At 33.2% G+C, this 25,542-nt stretch overlaps 1 protein-coding gene across 3 annotated transcripts in view; it reads right to left on the bottom strand.

Moving 5' to 3' along the window:
* The window catches only part of LOC115877509 (atrial natriuretic peptide receptor 2-like), a 335,138-nt gene that overhangs the window by 221,690 nt on the left and 87,906 nt on the right, over nt 1-25,542 (bottom strand). The gene's annotated exons all lie outside the window — the stretch shown is intronic.

Below are 25,542 nucleotides of genomic sequence, written 5' to 3'. Positions count from 1 at the left end.
GAGCGAGGCCCCCAGGCAGGAGTCGAGCACAAGACGTTAGACCAAACGCGTCGTCTTTGTTTTTTTTAATTTCGACTCGATGTTTTATAAGGAGACAATAATTTTTGTTTAGTTAGTTGTCTCAAAGTTTGTAATTTCAAGTGACAATAAACCGAAAGTATACAGTCCACTGAACATTTTATTTCGTCGATGGTTTATTTGTTTCCTTAAGCCAAGGGGAAACTACAATGATCAATATCTAATCAATCAAATTTTATTTATTATCTAAGTAAATAAACTAGATAAATATGTAAGTAAATAAATAAACATGTGATGACGAATGGTGCTGTACCTTTTAGGTGCAAATTTGTACAAAATTGAAGTGAAAGATAGCTTAACGGTATTATACAGGGCGAGTCTTAAATAAGTGCAAATATATACAGGGCTTGTAGATTTCGATAAAAAACATATTTTCTCTTTACAGTTTTTCAAATAAGTCCAAAATAACACAGATATTTCACTTTGAAATTTAAAGAAAAATTTCGCTTAAATGTTTAGAACCGCTGGATCTTTTCTGGGGTTTCTTTCTTGTAAATTTAATTTACTACCTATGTTGCCATATTATGAAGATGTTATGTTTTTTAACACATAATTTAAAAAATGTCCAAATTTTTTTCAAAAAATTCCAAATTTTCAATTTTTTTTTTTTCGAGAAAAGAATCTCATGTACGTGTTTCTGGGGTCGAAATACAGGGTGGTCCGAACTGTATTCAGGAAACTTCGGCAGCATATTTTGCAGATAAAAATAAGTAAAAAAGTTCGTATAAAAATGTATGTCCCAAAATGCTTAGTTTCGGAGATGGAGGGTCTAAAATTTTCGTGTTTATTAGGATTTTTTCCAAATAATTTCTGAAGCAACGTCAATATTTGGATGAAAATTGGTATCTGGGAGTTTTTTGACATGAGAAATTTGATTTTAATGTCAATATGACTCCTATTTGTAGGGGGCGACACCCACATATGTTTTAACTGTTTTAAAGAGTAATAACTTTTCGTCCGTACCTGTATAAAACTACCGAGTGGAAAAATATACATTTCAGTGACTTTTTACGTAAAAAACGTATGTTGGTAAAAATCGCTATGAGCAACCGTTCTCAAGTTATTTAGAACGGAAATAGTCGACAAATACATGGCATTATGCCATTATTGACAAAAAATAAATTCGTTGAGTAGATATTTGAGTGAAATATTAAATTTGGGAAATTTTTATTTTTTTATATTAATCATAAATTTTTGTGCGAAAAAATGATGATAAAACAGTTTTTGTTGAACTTTTGACACAAAAACCTTTCAAATTTATTATTTCAGTCTAATAACTATTTAGTCAACATAATTAATTTATGTCAAAGATGCCAGGTATCGATAATTTCCATTCCAAATATCTCGAGAACCATTACTCGTAGCGACTTTTACCAAGAGATTTTTTTTTAAGTAAAAAACATCGTAAATGTATATTTTTTACTCAGTAATTTTATACAGGTATAGACGAAAGGTTATTACTCTTCATACCGGTTAAAAAATATGTAGGTGGCGCCCTCTACAAGTAAGAGTCATATTGACATCAAAATCAAATTTCTCATGTCAAAAAACTCCCAGATGCCAATTTTCATCTATATTGATGTTACTTCAGAAACTATTTGGAAAAAATCGAAATGAAAATGAAACTTCTACGCCCTGTCTCTCCGAAACTAAGCCATTTTAGGACATACGAACTTTTTTACTTATTTTTATACACAAAATATGCTGCCGAAGTTTCCTGAATACAGTTCGGACCACCCTGTATACTACCTCTAAAAATATTTGTACTTATTTAAAACTCACATCAGGGTGGACCATTATTCAAAAAGATCAAATAATAGGACTTGATATAATATATGTAGAGTTTAACACCCTGTGAAACAAAAGAGTCTTTGGCCAAACCAAACCAAACCAAACCAAACCAAACTCACCTCAGGGTGGACCATTATTCAAAAAGATCAAATAATAGGACTTGATATAATATATGTAGAGTTTAACACCCTGTGAAACAAAAGAGTCTTTGTCGTTTAGATCTGTTAAATTCTGATAAATTTTTAAACAAAGAATGGTAAAACGACTTAGTAAGCCGATTATAAATAAAATATTGTTTTCAGATTTTCCATAATTGATTTAACTTATCTTTATTTACGATTTTAAATTCCCTTATTTTTCTTGTCTTCCTCCGCAAAAATTAAATACTTTTGTTCCTTGTAATCCCCGAAGCTTTTATTGCAAGTAAACATTATAGCATGTTTTTCCTTCCATTATGTGTCTTCAACCGTTCTTAAATACACTAAGAAAAAAAGAACAGATAACACAAAAGCTTTTATATCGCTGTTAATTCCTCTCCCCTTATTTCTGTTCAGTGGACTCATTGTTTTTCTTTTATTTCGAGTATCTTAAACACATTGGGGTGTTTTAAAAAATCCTAAAAACTTTTGATGGGGCCTTTAATACGGATTATCATCGAAGATCGACTTACATATAGGTATAGATACAGTGCAACTGCAAACTACCCTTTGTAGAAACAAATTGCACATCACCATGTAACGTTTTTAATTCGTTACATGTTTTTTTTTTTATACAGGGTGGTCCGAACTGTATTCCGGAAACTTCGGCAGCATATTCTGCAGATAAAAATAAGTAGAAAAGTTCGTATAAATGTATGTCCTAAAATGCTTAGTTTCGGAGATACAGGGTGTAGAGGTTTTATTTTTATTTTGATTTCTTCCAAATTATTTCTGAGGTAACGTTTGGATGAAAATTGACGGTTAGGAGTTTTTTGACATGATAAATTTGATTTTGATGTCAATATGACTCCTATTTGTAGTGTCGCCACCTACATGTGTTTTAACTGTTATGAAGAGTAATAACTTTTCGTCCGTACCTGTACAAAACTACTGAATGAAAAAATGTACATTTTCGTAATTTTCTACGTAAAAATTGTCTCTTGGTAAAAATCGCGACGAGCAACCGTTCTCAAAATATTTAAAATGGAAATATTCAATACATGTCATTATTGACAATAAAATAAACATGAGTATATATCTTTGAATAAGAAGACTAAGGAAGGAGCATAATCTTATCCATGTATTCATGCATGGTGGGCGGAAAAAGCTCTCTAGGGTGGGGATCCTTGACAGTTCTGTTTGACGATTCATTTGACACATTTGAATTTGATTTGAAATTTTGTGGATTTGTCACTCTTGACGGAGCTTATTTTATGTTATTTATTATTTATTCTACTACTGATAGTTGTATAAAGGTAGTAAATCTAGATGGAAATTGTGGCAGAACTTAAATTAACAGTGACATTATCGCAATTTATCGAAAAAGACTCTAAAAGAGTTGGTTGTGTAGCGTGCAGTAGATCTCGGCAAAAATTGAGTGGAACAACTTTTTGCTAGTAAGTGACTATATAATTTACATATGTGTAGTAAACCGATCATTTATGAAATTCACTTAAATTAACTAAATTATATATTTTTTGCATTTTAGCTTTTATTTACTACTTGTCAAAGATCAGATGTCAAAGAATTTTGATACGTTAATTTGACTTACCTGCTTCAGTAGCGTATCAGATGTTTGTGTTAATAAATACTTATTATAACTTATCTATTTTTATTAGAATTATATATTTTTATAACAATTTTAATAACTACCAACATTTATTCACAACGTAAAATAAAATAACAAATTATTGATTCTACCCCACGTCTACCCTACATCATAGTTTTACATTTTTTAAATAAAATTAGAACGGCACTGATAAACCGGAATTTAAGTCGGCCATATTTGAGGCCCATCGCGGTGCACCTAAGATTTTTGATATGCTCCTTCCTTAGTCTTCTTATTCAAAGGTATATATAGATACTTATTTGACTGCAATGATAAATTCGGGAACTTTTTATTTTTTTTAAATCATAAATTTTTCCTCGAATAAATGATGATAAAACAGTTTCTGTTGAACTTTTGGTACAAAAACATTTCAAATTTATGATTTCAGTCTAATAACTATTTAGATAACATGTTTAATTTATGTCAATGATGACAGGTATTGATAATTTCGATTCCAAATATCTGGCGAACAATTACTCGTAGCGATTTCTACCAAGAGACCTTTGTAAATGTACATTTTCTTACTCAGTAGTTTTATCCAGGTACAAACGAAAAGTAATTACTCTTCAAATCAGTTAAAAACATGTAGATGGCGCCCTCTACAAGTAGGAGCCATATTGACATCAAAATCAAATTTCTCATGTCAAAAAACTCCCAGAGACCAATTTTCATCCAAATATTGACGTTACTTCAGAAATTATGTACAAAAAATCGAAATACTAATGAAAACTTCTACACCCTGTATCTCCGTAACTAAGCATTTTAGGACATATTTTATACGAACTTTTTAACTTATTTTTATCTGCAGAATATGCTGTTCGAACCACCCTGTATATATGATCTAAAGTATTTGGCATATTATTGCCGTATTTCTGACCCAACCCTGGTAGTTTCGACTACTTTGCCTAGTTTTGTCTAGTTGGCAACACTGGTATCGTGTCCCTGTTGTCTATGGTTGCTGATTTTTTCTACATCCTTGCCATTACAAGGCTGGGTTGTAGTTTGGCCATCTTCCTGTAAAAATCTATTAAATCCGTTGGATTTGCACGAAACAAGTAAAGATGTTATATCGTCTTTTGTACTTTCATTATTCTCAATGTAAATTTTTAGGATAAAGTCAGGCACTTAACCTAAGATATTTGGCACGCTGTTGACGCACATTTCCTTGCGTTTTTTTTTCAACATCAGAATGTCTGATAGAGAAAAGGAAGATGCATTTATCATGGAGACCCTAGAAATATTTCGAGGTGTGTTTATAGAAAATTTTCAGACGCAGGTTCTAATTTTCATGATGTTTCATAGGGTCCTACTCCTAGGATAGGAAGGGTACTTTCCAATAGAAATTTATGGCCTACTAGTTCTTCAGAGGCGTGGTACACCTAACATTAACAATTAAATTTATGCAATATTGATATTAAAGACAAGTTTAATTATTTTTATTATAAATTATTCAAAAGTACACTTACATTGATTAAAAATTGTTTAGTACGTCTTCCTAACTTTTAACTTACATTAATCTTATTAGAAATATTAACTACTAGTGGTACTAGCGTGTACCAGCGACTTCGTTCGCGTCAAATTAATCATTTGTAATGGTGATGATACAGCAAAGCAAGAATTTCCATTAACATATAAAAACTCGAAAATTTTTTTTTCACATTTATGTCAGCATGAGAAAGAACAATATGGCGATATTATTATATAACTTGGTAATATTTGAGGGGTAGTTTTATCCCGTTGGAATTTGACTTTCGAAAAATCCGTTTGCCAAAAATAAGCTTTTTACGTCAAGCAGTTTAAGAAGAATCGTGGTTAATCAATTACCCAACTTTTTGGAACCCCCGGTATGATTTTTTAAAAAAATTGTAAAATATGTAAAAAAAACAAATAAATTATGCTTATCCAAGCGTTTTCTTGAAAGACTAACCGTTTTTTAAATAACAAATATTGTAATATTTGAGGGGCGTTTTCATCCTCTTGGAATTTGAGATTCGAGAAACCCCTCCTTATCGAACCTCTACACCCCACAGTCAATCCAAACCAAAAATCAGCTTTAAACGTCAAGCCGTTTAAGCAGAATCGTGATTACTCAATGGTCATATTTTATGAAACACCCTGTATAAATTTATAAAAAATCTTAAAATATGTAAAACAACAAAATAAAATATACGTGTTTAAGAGTTTTTCCGAAAAACGCACCGGTTTTTAAATTTGAGGGATAGTTTCACCTCCTTATAATTCGAGTTTCGAAAAATCCCTTCTTATCGAACCTCTACACCCTAAAGTCAATCTGTTTTCCAAAAATCAGCTTTTTACGTCAAGCGCTTTAAGCAGGATCGTGATTAATCAATGACCAGATTTTTCGAAACACCCTGTATACATTTTTAAAAAATCTTAAAATATGTAAAAAAAACAAAAATAAAATATACGTGTTTAAGCGTTTTTTCGGAAACTTGACCGTTTTTTAAATAAAAAATATTGTAATATTTGAGGGGTGGTTTCACCCTCTTGGAACTGGAATTTCGAAAAATCCCTTCTTATTGAACCTCTACACCCTAGAATCAACCTGTATGCCAAAATTGAGCTTCTTACGTTGAGTGGTTTGAGCAGGATCGTGATTAATCAGTATGTCAGTCAATTAAGGATTTTATATATTAGTATAGAAGTATAGATAAGTAATGTACCCAGCATAAACCTATTTAACCTACATAATATACAATATATTACAATTTCGTGACGATAATTATGTATATATATTTACTCGACATTTTTGACTATATTTGCACGCCAAAAAGGTTAAGAAAGGTTAATAAGAAATTATATTTTAAAATAATTCAAGAAAATCAACATAATTACGTGTACAGATATTTTTTTTGTTGGACAGCAATTAGCGCGCTCATAAATATGATTTAAAAAATTCATTAACATTTTTTAAATCACTTTATCAGTAGTTTGCCGTTTTGATTTTATTTACAACTTATTCTTTATTGTCGTTTTTGAAAGAAAAAAACTTCTGATAAATAATATCTTCTATCTAGTAGTAGTTATAAAAACATTTTCTACAAGAAAGTTAATCTTTTTATTTAAATCCATGATTAAAATAAAAAAAAAATCCGTTGATTTAAGTCTTTTCACCCTGTTTAGCCCTTTATTTGCTTTTTTATGTATTTTACAACAAAAGTGCAGCATAACAATAAAATTGAAATTTCTAATTGTGTAAAGGACGTACCTATGTTGCAATTCATTATTAGTGCTTCAACAAACGGTGTTTGGCGCATACATCGGGATTCCCATTTTTAACGGAACTGTTAACTAGGTCCGGAAAAAATGCATTATGCATTCATTGTTCGCCGGTTTTCACAATAGAACGCATTTATTTAATGCTGAAAAGAGAATTTTCTTTATATTTTCGCGGAAATTCCGCTCATTATTTTTAATTTCATTTCCATTCAGTTTACCAACACTATTAAAAATACATTAAGGATGTGGATTTTGCCAAAAAATTAACTGAACATGGATTTTTTTTCTAAACAAGTTCTTATTCTATTGTTAAGGGCCCATTTCACTAGTCCGAAAAACTATCAAAATAAGCATTCGGCATTTAACGTTTTATGTAAAACTGGCTAGGTATTTTTACACAAATAAAGAAGGAAATTAAAGATAAAGGATTATACTACATCCGTATTGTAGCACATTTTTAAACAACTTCTTTATTTTTAATATTTTGATAGTCAAACATCAAGAAAATATTCCTTATGTTTGGACTAAATTTTCTCAAAAATAAAGACATAATTTAAAATTCCGTTACAATACGGAAATAGATTGAAGTTTTGTGATTACAGTGATATATAATTTATATGGTTTTGCAACAAATTGTTCGCTATTTTATGGCAAATGCTGAAGCTCTGCAAATCTTAATCAAAGCACGTGTGTTTGGAATTTTGGGTGGTGGTTTAATACGATAGGATCGGGCTAAGCCTTAGGAAAATTTCTGAAATATAATATATATTTCCTTCGGCCACACACCCGCTTTACCCGACCAACAGTACAGCGTAATAGACACTTAAAATGAAAAGGAAATCAAACAGAGAAGAAAAACATTTCAATTTTTTTATTCACACCCTCACCGACTTTGTAGATGTAGATTGTGAGAGGGAGGAAGTCGAGGAGGAAGTTAATGACCGCGGCCTTATAGATCTATTGTGTCCCCCTTTCTTGAGTTATAACTTATCATACAGTCTCAGGGCTTTGACAAAAGCAAGTATCTGATACGGCTTTACAGAGGTTAGTTCTCCATTTCCGATATCAGTCGTACCAAAGATTATGGTACGAATGGTTGTCCTCTCGCAGCACTCAGTACTGCAGTGTTCTGGTTTTTCCCCATTTCCCCCCAGAATCTGCTTTCGCCGTTGTCTCTTAGCTTCAAGACACTGAGATGTTCATTAAGGAGACAGTGTCATATTAAAAACCCCGTGACAATCTAAAGTTTTTTTCTTACTTGTACGCATCTTTGGATAGCGTAGATTTCTGCATGAACGATACTGGGGTAGGTGCCTATTGGTTCGGAGTAGGTGCCTATCTTTTTCGGCCTAAATACTCCTATCCTTGTCCCTGCTTTGGTTTTGGAAGCATCAGTATACCAATGTATACCAAGTTATGGTATGGACTTTTAACTACTGAGCAAACGTGTCGTATGTCACTGGGAGTACGATAGGGCAATGGAACTGAGACGTGACCTTAATAGAAGATTATTTTCTTTTATCTATGGACGTGACTGACATATGTCAATAGACCTTTAGTCAGACTTCTCCTCATCACCGAATTGAAAGGGCTAGAATACTTTAAAAAATTGCAAATCTCGAAACTATAGAATCTTCTAGACTATAGAGTTTTTGGATAGATATTCAATTAAATGGTTTGTAGAATGTAGAATGAATGAGAGGGGGATTAATCACCACGACGTTGAAGATCTATTGTGTTGCCCGTTCTTGAATTACACCTCATCATAGAGTCTTTATTTTTTTACTATATATTACAGACAATATACTACTCATCATACATGAGGTTGATACATCCTGTTGTAGTCTCTCCTTAGATCTGATACCGGTATTGTTCCCAATCTCAGCTTATTCAACCATTTCCAATTATGGTGTAGCCTCCCTCACATGTTTAGATACTCTCTTTATAGTTGGGCCCATTGTTGGCTATGCGGGCCCAAGTTATCCCTGCTCATTTCCTAATATCATGGTCCCATCTCAGGTTCGGTCTTCCTCTAGGTCCTTACTTCCTCGTGGGCACCATGCAGTAATGTTTGTGATCCATCTGTTGTCCGTTGTTCCTGCCAGGTCTCCTGCCCATTGCCGTTTGGGGGATTTCACTCTGTAGATGACATCTATTACCTGGGTCTTTTGTCTATCCACTCTATTCTTTTACGGTCTCACTTGATTATTCCCAGCATATTTCGTTCCAATGAGCGTTGTGCGACCTGCAGTTTCCTTATGATGTCCGTTTTAAGTGTCAAGGCTTCGCATGCATAGATCATGACTGGTAGTATACATTGGTCGAATGTTTTCTTCTTTAGATAGATAGGCATTATAGATTTGAATATGATTGAGTTTCTTCCATAAGTCCCGAATCTATAATAGAGGATATCTCTCTCTTTCTCTATTGCCTCCTTGGATTTGAAGTCAGTTCCTATTATTATCCGATTAAAGGGTTACTGATAATGCTGAAAGATAATGGTTTGTTTTTTCTTACCACATTGAAAAGAAAAACAACCGCCGGGCATGGTTGCGCTCCGAATACTTATCTTTGCCGATCTACAAAGTCATCGACGTACACGCATTTCTGCACGAAGAATGTCGATAGTTATTCACGCCATTCCGAGAGCGTTCTTCGATGACTCAGCCGGTTCGCAACTCGCCCACTCGATCGAAGAACTTTCGAGACCGATCATTCGACTTACAAGGTCCACCAATTGGAAACGATAAACAAATTACGTAACCGACGGACGATTGGTGTAAAATCTGTTGCATTCGTAGGAATGAATATACACTGATAAAAATACTTACTTTCTTGAATCAAGAGTATACTCTTCACATAAGATCACATGACTTTCATATATTGGCGTTATTTCTGACATTTTTTTTATTCAAATATTAAGTTAGATGGGTATTCTATTACTACATATACATACATACTACCATTACTCGCGAGTATTTAACACGCATCAGAAGATGGTTACGCAAGGCGTTTTCTTTCGTGAGCTTTTCTGTGACTGAAAAGCCCGATACGATAGATCTCTCTTCCACACTCCGGACATTCAAAAATCTCATTGCTTTGTTGCCTCTTTTTACTGAGTTTACAATTCTTCTCCATTGCGTTCTATTGTGCGCTTCTTCTTCCTACTCATTCTGCATGTTTATCCCCTTTAGGTCTTCGTGGAGAATATCCTTGTACCTTTCGAGTTGTCCACCCGGTTTGCTCTTACCGTCTATACAAACTCACCGTAAAGCAGAGATTTTGGAGGCGGTTTTCTTGCATTCTGCATACGTGACCAACCCATCTTAAGCGGGATTTTGTAATCATGACTTCAACACTCTCGCAGCCATGGTACGCGTCGATGGTACGGCACCCAGGTTTCGCTTCTATATAACATGGTGGATATTATTATTGCTCGGTACACTGCAAGTTTCGTTTCGTGCTCAAGTCATGATTGTAGAAAGCTCTATCTTTTAATTTCCAGAATGCTCTTGAGGCGCTGCTAATCCTGTGCTGAATTTCAGAGTCGATATTGGCCTTTTCCGAAATCAAACTGCCGAGGTAATTGAATTCCGTTACATATTCCAATAGTTCTTCTCCGATTTTTATAGCATTGTTGTGATCTTCCGGGGGAGTGTACATGATTGTAGTTTTATCGATGTTCAGCTTAAAGCCCAAAGCCTCGTATGCCCAGGTATATGTGTTCAACATTTGTTGAAATTGCTTGAAACGTTTTTGCAACTAGAGCGCAGTAATCAGCGTATTGAAGTTCTGTGATGAATTTTGTACTTGTTTTTGCCCTGAGTCTGTGTTGCCCTGTGTGTGTTGAACAGAACATCGACGCCGCCGTCGTATCTGTATCTAATGCCCAATCCTCTTTCCTGCAGTTTGCTGTCCACTATAATGGAGAGCGCTGCCATGAATATGTTGAATAGGAGAGGTGCTAAAGACACATCCCAGCCTAACTCCTGTATTTGTTAGGAAGGGATCGCTCAGTGATCCATGAGGGTGACACTCTTGACTTGTTATTATGGAGGCTTTTACACACTGTAAGAAATTTGTTGGGTACTCCGGACTTTTTCATAATTGTCCAGAGTGCATCTCTGTTCAGAGAGTCGAAGGCTTTTGTTAGGTCGATGAATGCAACATAAAGTTTACACTGCTGCTCTTTTACTTTTTCCTGTAGTTGGCGGACGGAGAATATGGAATCAATGGTACCGCGGTTGGTGGGAAAACCCTTTTGCGATTCTGGGAGGATTTTTTTATGTGTGGGTGCAGGCGCTTTGACATAATTTTTGTAAGAATTTTTCCTCCGATAGCCAGTAGTGAAATTCCCCGGTAGTTGCCGTAGACTGATGCACTTCCTTTGTTCTTAAATATAGTCTTAGTATTCTATTAATTTATTAGTAGTCTATTAATAGTTCTTTACAAGACATATTCTACAAGAACCGCCACCATATTAATCCAATCAATAAATGACGTTCGAGGAAAATTCCATCCTAATTGTGTGTAGAGAAAAAAAAACATCAAAACTGCATTTAATTATCAAGGTCCGTCACAAAAATAAATGCATCAAGAGAATAACAACAGCTACGATAGTTTATTATTTGTCAAAACAAATTAACTCAATAATTGTCATTTCGCGGAAATATAATAAATGCATGACGCTAGTGGAATGCATTATTTCAATAATTTTTTTATCAATTTTAATAACGTTGCCTAAACGTTATTAACAAATAAAACAGGTTTTAATAATTTTGCATTGTTTGTATTTTTTGTGGTCTTTTAGAATAGGAATACAAATTTGTCTTTAGAAAATTGCCTATAATATACATTTTTTAAATATTTATGGCATTTTTTTGAGTTTCTGTATGATAGCCTATTTAGTACCAGCCGGTCATTTTCGCCTGCTTTGGAGAATTCAATTTTGGTTACACACAAAGTTTTCCTTGATACGTTTTGACTGAACAGACAAGACTGACAGGCAAAACGTTAGATATATGTAGACAGGGCTTAAAAGAATATAAGTTGACCAGCTGGTACTGAATAGGCTGTGCTTAATAAAACTATACTGTTATTATCAAACGTCAATTATTTTAGAGACATGTAACAAACAACTTATATTAAAACAAACGATCCTCAATCTATATAAAATTGTTTGTAAACTGGCGATCGTTTATATCATCAAAAATAATTATCGTGTTACTAAATATAGATAGTTTTTTTTTATTTAAAAACCATAGTGTTAGAAATTCAATATTTAAAGATGCATATTTTACATTTTAAAAAGGAACCAATAAATGATCCTTTTGCACTCGGTCGGCGGACCTTATCTTAATTTCTTCTGGGAAAAAGTTTTATGGCCTCTTGGCAATGGCTTTAAGGGTTTCGCCAGATGCGTGTGTTAGAAAGTAGTTAGTTGTTGTCTAGCATTTATAAGAGGAACTGTATCTTTTCACTAGTTTAAAATAAATTTAAGTTTTACTCTATTTTCTCGTGTTTAATTCTAATCACTGCCCCTGCAACTCTTGTTTTTTTCAACACATAGTAGCTGATTTGTTTAGATTTGAATATATTATTAATTTTTCTACATAATACGAGGTAACATTTAAACAATTCAATTTTTTTAGGGCGCCACCTCCATATTTTTTAACTGGTTTGAAGAGTAATAACTTTTCATCCGTACCTGTATAAAACTACTGGGTGAAAAAATATACTATTATCATGTTAAAAAATCCGTGATAATCCGAAAATTGCAAATTATTAGCATTGCTTGCTTAAAATACGTTTTTTTTTTCTGTTCTTTAGAAATCAATATTACTTTATTTTATAAAATTTCGCGCCTCTAAATAGAATTACAATGGAGGTAATACTCTAGATAAATATGCGAAGAAAATTAAAGCGGACAATAAATAATTTGTATCTTATATGGTGCGTTTAGACTTAACGAGCTGAGCGTGCGCGCACGGCATTCGTTCGCGCTCTCGGCTCCGTTCAAATTAAAAATTTATCTTTCGACGAATGAAGTGATCCATTTGTGCGAGCACAGCAGAGTTGTGTTGGCGAAAATAATGGACGACCAAGAAATAGTCGAGGCTGCAGTCATTGTTATGCACAGCTTAATTATTAAAAAGAACAAAAATCGAAAACATCGTCGCTGGTGGCAAACCCAAATTTTTAGAAATCGATATAATTTACTGCAACAACTTAGTGTCTGAGGAGGGCTATGATCAGATCAAAAACTTTGGTCAAGAAGGACCAGGCCCGACTTTGTATTTACAAAATTTAATAACACCAAAAATTACGAACAAAAGATACAAATTTTAGAATAGCAATTTCATTAGTATCGACATATTCAATATTAATTTTATTTACAAGGTTTTGCCATGCGTTATATTTTTTTGATTTTTTAATAATGCAAAGAATGTTTAACATCCCATAATATAGGCAACTTTTCATATTTTTCAATTAATAATAACGAAGATTCATTGATCCACTCCATAATTCTAATAAAGAAAACGAAAAAAATACACACGCACGCACGAACGCAGACAAAACAAATTCTAACACACATAAAATCCCTTTGAGCACGGACCAAAAACCGACACCAGACGGCTCACGTTCGCGGCTGCTCGCGCACAGACAGATTCAGAGTGAGCGTGCGCGCACAGCCGTTTACACTTGAGCATTCGCGGAGGATCAGTGCGTGCGTGCTCAAGTCTAAACGCACCAATAGATCTCCTTGAGACTTAACTATTTTATAAACAACCTCGTATATGTGAATATTTTGGATTTTCCCAAACTATTACGACGACCGCTTGACATAACTAGATAACATCAAATAAGTAAAAAAAACATACCGATATAATGATGTTTTCCTTTGCTTTCGAGTGTTTTTATTTAAACAATTTCAACGATAAAAGGTTCCTGGTATGAACGGCACAACATAATTGTCGAGTAAATAATATATTTTATAAAAGTAACCGCAAATAAAACAGGCACGACAAAGTAAATAAATCACCTTGAACATATTGCATAAATATAAATAATAACAGTTATTAGATATCAGTACATAGTTTCCATAAATATAGATTTCATGAAATTAAAGCGTTTGGAATTACATTTCATGTTAAATCATAACAAACAATGCTTATACAGGCTGTCTATTGGAATTTACTTGAATGATCCAAAGGTTGACCTTTTATATTTTGCATATATATAGAAAAATAGTAGGCGCCGCCGCCGTCAACTAGCGAAATTCACTTCATAAGAGGGTGAAAGTTGTTTAAAATAATTGTTAAAATCGGTTTTAGAAGTATGAAATTTTGCGTAGAAGATCCTTAGATAACGTAATTGAGCACTAAGCGGTGATTTTTAGAAATTTGCCTTTTAAGGGTGTGAAATGAGGGGTGAATGTTCAGAAAAAATATTTTTAAGAGTATGAAAATTTGCACAGAATATTGTACCTTGAAGTGATGAAAGTAAGTACTCAGAAACAATTTTTTAAATTCATCTCCTAAAACTTCATTCAGAACCTTGCAATTAGTGGAATAAATTAGTGGTTTCAATTACATTTTATACTTTTTAGTTTATGATCGTTCACAATGTCTTAAAAAACAATTAAGAATTAATAAGAATATCCTAGCAACAGCTTGCGGTAATCACTTGTATCCATGAGTTGTATCCATAGAGAGAGCTTAATATTTAGCTTATAAAACAATCAACTTTTGATTTATTACCACGATTTCTCGTGACGGATTATAATCAAAGGCCAAAATGACATTGATCGCAAATTTTGAAGTATAATTAGTGGAAAAGTTAAGAGTTTGTTAACTCTTTCTACCACATAACTGAAAATGGCTACCACTAATTTTGACTTTCTGAATGCTTACATTGAAATTAAAAGAAAAAACTTCCTTCTGCGCTACCACCTTCCACGCTAATTGAAACCACTAATTTATTCCAAAAATTGCGAGGTTCTGTATGAAGCTTTAGAGGATAAAATTAGGGGTGGAATTTTGTACAAGTGAACTTTTGAATATTCGTACAAAAAATTGTAACGGTTCTAGAAGTACTAAATTTACACACAGAGGTGTATTAAATGAAAAACGTGAAGTATACTCTGTTTTTTTCTCAGGTAAGATTTCGACAGACGATGACAGAAGAAAAGCAGATGACGTCCAATACCAATCTATTTATTTTACTAAAAAAAGTTTCTAATAATTTTTAAGTTATCTATGGATGGGTTTAAATATAAATCCGTCATGCGTCGTGTCTTGTTGTTTTTAACCAGTTTTATTGGTTTATTTAAAAAATGACAGATCGTATTTCAATTTTATCGGTTTGACGGAACGATGAACGACAAACGGACGCCGATGCGTATGAACTCGCCTTTAGATTTTTGTCATTTTTGACGTTTGTCAAAGTCTTGCCAAATTATAGGTTATAATTTTGTGTCAACTTTTGTTAAATACCCTGCGTTTTGGAAGATGATGCATTTTGATTCGTATTATTACGCGTGTTTTGTGTCTTTTGAAGTCAAGTGGAGGAAAAATCGATTGAAAATTAACTGTAGACCCAGAGCACAGTTTATGGTTAATACTCGCCAGGCAGAAAGTCTTATACACCAATGAAGTTGCCATCGATAAAGTTTGTATACCATTTCGTCGTAGATAAGTGCATCTCGTATATGGTAGAAGGATCAAACTAAACACATACTAAAAACTGGAGTAGCTGTAAAATATCGACATCACACGATAGGTAAATAATGGATTTTAGTACTGCAGAAAAATAATGTCAAAAGGTACTGGTTTAAAAAAATTAAGATTAAAGTTAATTAATCAACCTTTAAGGTATAAAATTTGGTAGGTGTTATTAATAAAATAGTTTGTTTTATTTACCTATGTTGTTTTATTTATTTCTGTGGAATATTACAAATTTGTATTTGTACATAAGTTATATTGATAAATATAATCATAAATGCGGGTAGTTTCATAAAGCTTGAAAGTAAATAATAGTTCTTTTTATATTTTTTGGTATGTAGTGTCTTGTTCTTGTTTGTTTTGTATTAACACATACCGTTTTTATTAAATAAAATAACTCGATTACATTTTTTCAGTTTTATACAGTTTTTTTCACAATATTTTGAAGTAATCACTTGTCATCTTGTCAATCAAATTTTAAATATTTCCTGCTATGCGTTCCAGTTGTACCAACTTATTTCTTTGTAAAATAAAATAAACAACTTTGAAATTAAAATGACAGACACATCTATCACTGTCAAGAATCTTCTCGTTGGACAGACTATACTAAGAAAAGTACCATAATTGTATAAAGTTCCATAATTGTATAAAAAAATCACAGTAATTGGTGTACCACCTCGTATACAGGGCTCGAAAAATAAATTTACCTACTTCCAACTAAATCTTTGTCAGTAATTACTGTTTATCTATGGTGTAAATATACCTCAGATTCCGTAATAACAATCATAAAGTCCTAATATGCAATCGGTACAAATTATACTAATTATAATTAAAACATGTTTTCCTTTGACTGTTACACAAGATCACGATTGCCTTATATGATACACTCGTGTTTTTTTCGTTTACGAGCTCGGTAATTTTATAGTTCTTTGTAAAACGCATAAATATTTGTGGTTATTAGTAGGTATATAGTAATAAAACTTTAGATTCTTTAGAAACAGTGATTTTGTGTTTTTCGGTGTGTCACTAAATGACTATAAAAAAATGCGGTTTATAAAATTTTAATTATACAGACAGTAGCGTGCCGTGAGTAAAGGGGGGGGGTGCGCTATGTTGTGGTTGCGATTTCACAAGGGCGCGTCACTCAGTCAGAGCTAAGAGCAAATGGGGCAATCGCCCCCCCCCCACCCCGTGCCTCCTATACGGCACCACGCCACTGTATACAGAGTGTTCTATTATACAGAGAGTAGGGGATTGAGCTTACATTAGAATATTCTATATACAGGGTGTCACAAAAATAAATGCAAGTATTTTAACTGGTAGTATAGTTCAACCCCAGAAACACGCCTATGAGGTATGGCAACATATGTATGTAGATATTAGATCAAAATTACAAGAAAATTCAGAAAAGATCCAGTGGTTCTCAAAATTTTAGCAAAAAATCATTTTTTTAATCATTTTTTTTGGAAGTAAAATAACTCCGTTATTTTGGACTTATTTGAAAAACGATAAAGAGAACCATACCAAATCCCTTAAAATATTTGCACTTATTTCTTGGACACCCTGTATATACAGTATGTCCCCGGATTGTCTTTACAAGAGGAAAAACTTTTTAGCCGACCATACAGGGATGGTAGGCTATTAAGATCGGCAAAAAAAGTTTTTTTTAATATCACTCAAAATGAGTTATTTGGGTCATAAATGACCGAAATACAAAATATTTTCATGGTGTCTGTCTGTGTGTGTCTGTAACACGATAACTCAAAAACCGCGAAACCGATTTTAACCAAATTTGGCACAAAAATACTGTGGCACCCGAAAATCTGGCCATCAGTTTTTGGTGGGGTGGGGGGTTAGTAAGGGGGTATGGGAGGCGGTTAAAAATTTTTGAAAAATCGTAACTCCAAAATTACAGTAGCTAGCGAAAAGCGGGTTTTCAATTTAAGATTAGGAATAATATTTGCAACAAAATTTGTAATGACATCAAAATCAGTCAAAGTTTTGTTATAACATTAAAATCAGTCAAAGTCGTAGTTTTTGAGATATTCCGTGTTTCCGTAGTCCGTTTTTGAGAAAATCCGTGTGGAGAACTCCAAACTCCCATCGGACGCGACCCCAGGTGGCGAATAGGATAAATAACCGCGGACCAAAATTGGAAAAATTCCTTTACTTTGAAACTAAAAGAACTGTCTACCAACTTTGTATTAACATATTTTATTATAGGCGGCTATACGTGCCTCTCGGCGCCAATTTTTTTGATTATTGCCATTTTGAGAAAAATGCATTCTTCATAAAAACATTTATTTGTTCTACAACGATTAATCCCGTTTATACTTTTCTAAATTTCTATACCGTTTTAGAGAAAATTAAAAAAAAAACATGAAAATATGGTTAATTTTTTCAAAGAAGTCTTAAAAGTCAAAAAGGTTTTATGGTAATATAATTTCGTTTTCATTCTTTGATAGATTGTTATTGACAGAATTTTAATTAACGTCATATTTTTCGCTGTTTTAAAATGTTAAAAAACAGCACAAAATTTATTTAAAAATTTCAACATAGGGCTTCAGTAGGCAATTTTTTTATTTCCTTTTTGTGTGATAACACAACTCAACGTATCTTTGCAAAACCCTTCAAATACTGTGGAGTTTTGCGATTTGTTTCTGCATGTACTTCTTTTAACCATCTGGCAACACAGATCGTCGAATCAGCTGAAAATCCCTTAATAGCCGGATATCGCCAGCGGTTCTCAAAACGTTGCCTTTATTTTTTTAAAACTTCAAAGTTAAATAACTCGGTTATTTTCAATTTGTTTTAAAAATGGTAAAGAGAAAAAATGTTTCTTTTGACCAAATTTACCACCCCTTAAAATACTTGCACTTATTTCTGGGACACCTTGTAAAACTCATAATAGTTGTGAAACACTCACAAGTTACTTAAAAAATCTATGGCTTCATATAACGACATTAAATATTATGTTTTTTTTTACGAAATAAATAAGGTAAAGGAGTAAGGATTACGTTACTATATTATTTAATTAAATTATATTTTCTTCGTCCTGTGTGGCGACTCAATGTACCTACACACAAACATACTCAGCAGTAATTCTGACATTTGACCCCGCCGAGAATATCAAAGTCGATAATAATAATTGTTGATTCGTACTTGAGGGAGTTCGCTTGAAATTGGCATGACTTAATAATTCGTTTAGCATTGTGCTGTTGATTAAACCAATTATAACTGAAAAAAGAATGAATATTGAACTAATCAAACATTATGAACAGAAATTTAATTAAAAACGATTTAATTAAAATAGCTTTCATACATGTATACATATGTATGTATGTTATAATGTGAATAGTATCCTATTGGGTTTTGTTGTCAAATGTGTCAAGTATGAAAAAGATTCAAGGTAATATAACTATAGATATTATATTACATTACAAATATCTACTTACTCTTAAAAATTGGTTTGGTAGTAGTAAAATTCAGATGGAAAAATTAAAATTAACTGTTAGGCAATTTCGATTTTTTAGGCATCCCGACACTTTTATTAAACATATAAACTAGGTGGTTAACAAGAAAAACCTACATTTTCCCGAGCATTTTCCATTATAAAATAATTAAATGTCACTTAGTGAAGAATGTTTGCATAGAGCTTAAAATTCTCTTTTAGGTAACATACCATAAGTATTATTTTTTAAAACCGCCAACAATGTAAAAGTGATAGAGATATATAAGATGGCTATATTGGCCTATTCCACTTATGATTGCAAATCGTTCCCTACACATTTTCATACAAGACGAAGCCACATCTACCAGTGGCACAATTTAATTCATTGTCAGCAGCACATATTACTGACGAATAGAACTGAAAATCAGAAGCTAGTCGAAGAGGTAAAAGCTGACAAGGTGAATACAGCTATTAGATGCAACAGCTACAAAATATAGCTTTAGCAGCAAATTTAATATAATCATACCAGGCAGGTAATTATAGAAGCCCTAGCAAAACAATGTATTGACAGGCATTACATAGAAACTACATACAAAGCCAATATATAGAAAGAAGCCAAAGCAAGAGTGATGATATATAAAACAACCCCAGTGCTCCCAACTGGCAAAGGAGTACGACAGGGAGACGCGATATTCCCAAAATTATTGACAGAAACACTAGAAGAAATATTTCATCAACGAAACTGGACCAACAAAGGATTAAAAATAGATGGAGAATATCTTAACCATCTAAGATTTGCTGATTGCCAATAGTCCTGAAGAACTGCAAGCACAAATTAATGAACTAAATACAGCCAGCAATAAAGTGGGTCTCAAAATTAATTTAGCAAGAACTAATGTAATGTACAAATTCATTTCAGACATTCTAACAAATAACCCAACAATGGAAATAATAGAAGAATATACATATTTAGGATAACTAATACACAGCTCGGGATCTCTACTACCAGAAGGACTAGCTACTAGCATAGAGTACTTATGGAAGAAACTAAATCATATTCAATACTATCAGCCATGACCTATACATGCGAAACCTAGATACTTAAAATGGACATCATAAGGAAACTGCAGGTCGCACAACGCTCAATGGAACGAAATATTCTGGGTATAACCAAGAGAGGCCGTAAAAGAGTAGAGTGGATATGACAAAACCCCAGAAAAAGACCGAACCTGAGATGGCAGAAAGGTATTAGGAAATTAGCATGGTTAACTTGGCATAGCCAGCAATAGACAACAATGGGCCCTGCTACAAAGAGAGTATCTAAATATGTGAGGCAGGCTGCACCATAATAATTTAAATGGTTAAATAAACTGAAAATGATAATACCAGGCAGGAAAGATTGGATAAATAGTGTACGCATTCAGGCTGAGGCATCGTGGTATACGGATGGCCTAAGAACAAGAACGCTAGAACAAGCTTGTATACTAGGGCAGAAACAAAGAATAGCTTTCTCTGGAAGCCTATCCAAGAATGTCACTATTTTTCAGGCGGAAATAACGGCAATCCATTATTGTGTAGAAGAAAAAATAAGGTTGGAAAGAACACACCATTCAGTTGCCTTCTTCACTGACAGTTAAGCAGCGCTAAAAACTCTCGGCTCTACGATCAAGACTAGTGTGGAATTGTGTGCATGCTCTATATGCATTGGGTAAACGTAGCAATGTTAAGTTAACCTGGATGCCAAGGCACGAGTTTTACAAGGGCAACGAAAAAGCAGATGAAATGGCCAAACAAGGTTCATCAATGCTATTCATAGCTCCAGAACAAGAATGGTCATAAAACAGTGGGTGACAAGCAAATCACTAGAAACCGATGCATGAGAGTTACAAGGGTAATGGAAGAGCACCTGAAAGCAATGAATAATACGATTCATAGGCCTCAATAATACGATTCATAGGCCCAGAACTAATCTATGGCTCTGCAAAAGCAGTCATAAAAATGGCCACAAAACAGTTCAATAAGTCCCTAGAATGGTGGAGAAATTCTTCAGGGCAGAGAGAGATGAAAAAGTTCATAGTAAATTTCATTCGGCAAAAATTAGGGCAGACCTGATAAGCAAAGATAGAATGACTGTCAAAGTTGTAGCAGGTCTACTAACAGAGCATTATAAGCTTAATAAGCATCTAAAATTAATGCGATTGCATGTTAATTCTTTTAAACTGTTTTACTTTCTCTTGTAGGTTATTTTACGAACATTAATAAGAACTTTCTTCTACTAATCAATATTTGAAATCTAGGTGTAATTATTCCTATTTGTTATTGAATTGGATAATTTATTGATGACACTCCGTTTCCGTTACGGCGAACTAAAATTTGCCAAACGTAGAAGACTGTTAAAATTCGCATTTAAATTATTATTCAACACCATATGGGTTACAAGTGTTACTCATGCAAAGGCCAACACCCAAAACTATTATTTTAGCACTGTTCGATGTATTTTAAACACGACACAAACGATCAGTGTTACGACAGAATATACAAGGTGTAAAAAAATTGTGTAGTATTTCCAAAGTCAATTGGAAGAAGTGAGGCTCTTAAGCTTTTGCCGAAATTAAGAGCCCCTATCTATTCCAACTGACTTCAGACAAACTATACCATACCACATGCTCAAAATTATTGGATATAACGATATTTTTATTTTATTTTGGACCTAATATGATTCTTTTTATATTTTTGGACATATTGCCTTACTACATGACTAACTAATATAAAATTAAAAATAAAAATCTAAGTGCAACTAGGCTGTTATTATAATTTTATTTCATAATTAGTGAAAATCAACAAAGACAAATTTCATTTTAAACAGAAAAAATATTAAAAATAATTTTAATTATTTCTCACAACTAATAGTCTGTATTGCCTCCTCGAGCCTCAATGCAAGCTGTGAGACGACGTGGCATGCTCCCAATTAAGTTGTCCAGAAGATGTCGAGGAATGGCTTCCCATGTTTCGCGCGCAGCAATTTTTAATTCATTTAAGGTACGGGGATCATTCCTTTTGGTAATATGGCGTTTTAGCATGTCCCAAGCATTCTCAATCACATTCATATCTGGAGACATCGGTGGCCACCACAGTTTTCTTATACCCTCTTCCTCACAAAATTCGCGAACCACTAAAGTGCGATGGGGAGGAGCATTATCGTCCATGTAGACAAATTCATCCTCCACTGCTCCTCGAAATGGACGCACAATAGGCTGTAAAACGTCTCTAAGATATGAGGAACCTGTCATTGTGTCATCAACAAAAAGAAGAGGAGTTCGAGCTCCGTGCATTATACCTGCCTATACCATAATGCTTCCCCCTTGAAACGGGCCACGAATTTGAGCTGCATTCAAGCGTGCTCGTCTTCTAGATGCTCTCCAGACCAAAGTTCATCGCGAGTCTGACACTAGGCCTATTCTTGTTTCATCACTAAACATGACGAAATTCCAATTAGGTCCATTTGCTCTCATCTCTTCAGCCCATTGTAGTCGCGTAATTTTGTGCTGTAAATTAAGCTTCGGAACACGTAGAGGCCTCCTTAAATGTAATCCTCTGTCATGCAGTCTTCTTGCTATGGTCTTTCTTGAAACATTTACTCCTTCAAGGCGAGCTAACTCATTTTTAATAGCAGTTCTAGAAAGCAGGGGATTGCGTCGTGCAATTAGGGATATTTGACGGTCTTGCACAGCAGTAGTAACTCTCTTTCCACCTCTTCCAAGCCGGTCTGTAACCTCGTTTGTCTCCCCGAATTTTTTAATATTCGCGAAACATCGCTTCGGTTAACTCCTTTTAGGCATTTTAAGGCCAAAACAATGGTCAAATTTCTTCTGAAACCCAAGAGACCACAAATCGAAATATGCAAGAATTTGAAATAATATTGAGTCTGAACGATAAACATTGTTTCAACAATCATATCCATTTTAACAAAAAAAATTATTACAGATTATCAAAGCTATGTATAAAAAAATATTCTTTAAATTCCTTTCCGTATATTTTTAAACGATATATGCAATCATTTTGGCCATGTGTACTTCCATGGGTAACAACAAATCTACGAAATGACAAATCGCATCAATGAATCGTATCAATGAATAGTGAGCATAGGGCTTTGAAGTGTGATTGTAAATTGTAACTTACTGAAAACCGAAACCAAAATGTTTTTGGTCTAAATCGATTTACCCTGTATAAAAAAAGTAAAAACAGGAAATACGTATTTTTAAAATTGCCAATAAAATTAATATTCCGAACACGTAGATTACGTGTTATTTATTTGAAGACCAACCGCAAAAACTATAAATTTAATTTAAATTGTCCAATATAATTTACCGGCAGATAATAAAATGTGAAAAATGTTCATCATTATAACAGCTCGTATATCAAGAATTAAAATAAAATAGTTTCAATCAGGTCCACTTAAACTTGAATTGGTTATCGCAGAACGCGAAAATATTTTGTTTTGCTTGTTGGGGATCACTTTAGGTCAAATCATTCATATTCAGAAAAATACTTCCTGATAACAAGACTGGTGTTTTCTTAATTATTATATTTCTGAATAGAGAATTTTGAAAATCATGAGATACTTACTATTAAATTCTAGGAAATATTTGCTGATGTCTAGTCAGTACGAGTAAGCTTTATTTATAACTAAATGTACAGAGTGTAACAAATGTGCAATTAATTGAAATCTACACAAAGATTTATGTGGAACTGTGTTAACTGAAAAAAAACTGTGAATCAGGGAAAAGCAGAATGTCTACACATAAATACACATTTATCTACAACCGTTTGTTATAACGTTTTTACATCACTATTTTTTTAGTATTTCAGTTACGTTATGAGATTCATAACACAACTATTGGTGTTATGAATCTATAACACAACTAGTTTCTATAATAATGAAAAACAACTATACGAACATCTAAATATATTAACTTTTCCGGCAATAATGATTCCGTGGCACGTACTGCGGCAAGTTCTACATCTGAAGGGAGACTTTCGGAATCGCTCACCGTAATTTTTAAAATGATTTTTCTGGGCAAAAAGTGCTCGCGTTTACTTGACAGGGTAAACTGACTTTTCAGCATAAATGTGACAAATGTCATAGTTAAAGGTATTAAAGGTGGGCGACTAATAAACGAAAATTAAAACAGCATTTTCTTATTTTTCGGTTGTAGATAAAACGTTGTACATGACACGTGCGTTTAAACATGATTACAACACTCGTGTGACTATAAATAACTATTATACGAACTTATTTTTTTTATTCTTATTTTCGTTTATTCCATTTATCAAACTTATTTAACTTTTATTTTTTAACTTATTTTTTATTTACTTTCTTTTATTTTACTTAAATCAAAAAAAGTTATGCTACCACATATACAGGGTGATCCGAATTGTATTCCGGAAACTTCGGCAGCATATTATGCAGATAAAAATAGGTAAAAAAGTTCGTATAAATGTGTGTCCTAAAATGCTTAGTTTCGGAGATACAGGGTGTAGAAATTTCATTTTTATTTCGATTTTTTCCAAATAATTTCTGAAGTAACGTCAATATTTAGATGAAAATTCGTGTCTGGGAGTTTTTTGACATGAGAAATTTAATTTTGATGTCAATATGACTCCTACTGGTAGAGGGCGCCACCTACATGTGTTTTAACTGTTTTGAAGCGTAATAACTTTTTGTCCGTATCTGTATAAAACTACCGAGGGAAAAAATATACATCTCTATGACTTTTTACGTAAAAAATATCTCTTTGTAAAAATCCCTACGAGCAATCGTTCTCAAGATATTTAGAATGGAAATAGTCAATACATGACATTATTAACGAAAAATAAACACGTTGAGTACATAGTTATTTCACTGAAATAATAAATTTGGGAAATTTTTATTTTTTTAAATTAATCATATTTCTTCTGCCAAAAAAATGATGATAAAACAGTTTTTGTTGAACTTTTGGTACAAAAACACTTCAAATTTATGATCAGTCCAATAACTATTTAGTCAACATGTTTAATTTATGTCAGTGATGACAGGTATTGATTGATAATTTCGATTCCAAATATCTCGAAAACCATTACTCGTAGCGATTTTTACCAAAAGACCTATTTTACGTAAAAAGCGTCGTAAATGTATATTTTTTTACCCCTTAGTTTTATACAGATACGGACGAAAAGTTGTTACTCTTCAAACCAGTTAAAAAACATGTAGGTGGCGCCCTCTACTAGTAAGAGTCATATTGAGATCAAAATCAAATTTCTCATGTCAAAAAACTCCCAGACACCAATTTTAATCCAAATATTGACGTTACTGCAGAAATTATTTGGAAAAAATCGAAATAAAAATGAATCTTCTACACCCTGTATCTCCGAAACTAAGCATTTTTGGGCATACATCTATACGAACATTTTTAC

The sequence above is a fragment of the Sitophilus oryzae genome, unplaced genomic scaffold, assembly GCF_002938485.1.
Source record: "Sitophilus oryzae breed Bouriz unplaced genomic scaffold, Soryzae_2.0 scaffold_1494_pilon_pilon, whole genome shotgun sequence".
NCBI lineage: Eukaryota > Metazoa > Arthropoda > Insecta > Coleoptera > Curculionidae > Sitophilus > Sitophilus oryzae.
This window is presented reverse-complemented; position numbering and strand designations above follow the sequence as displayed.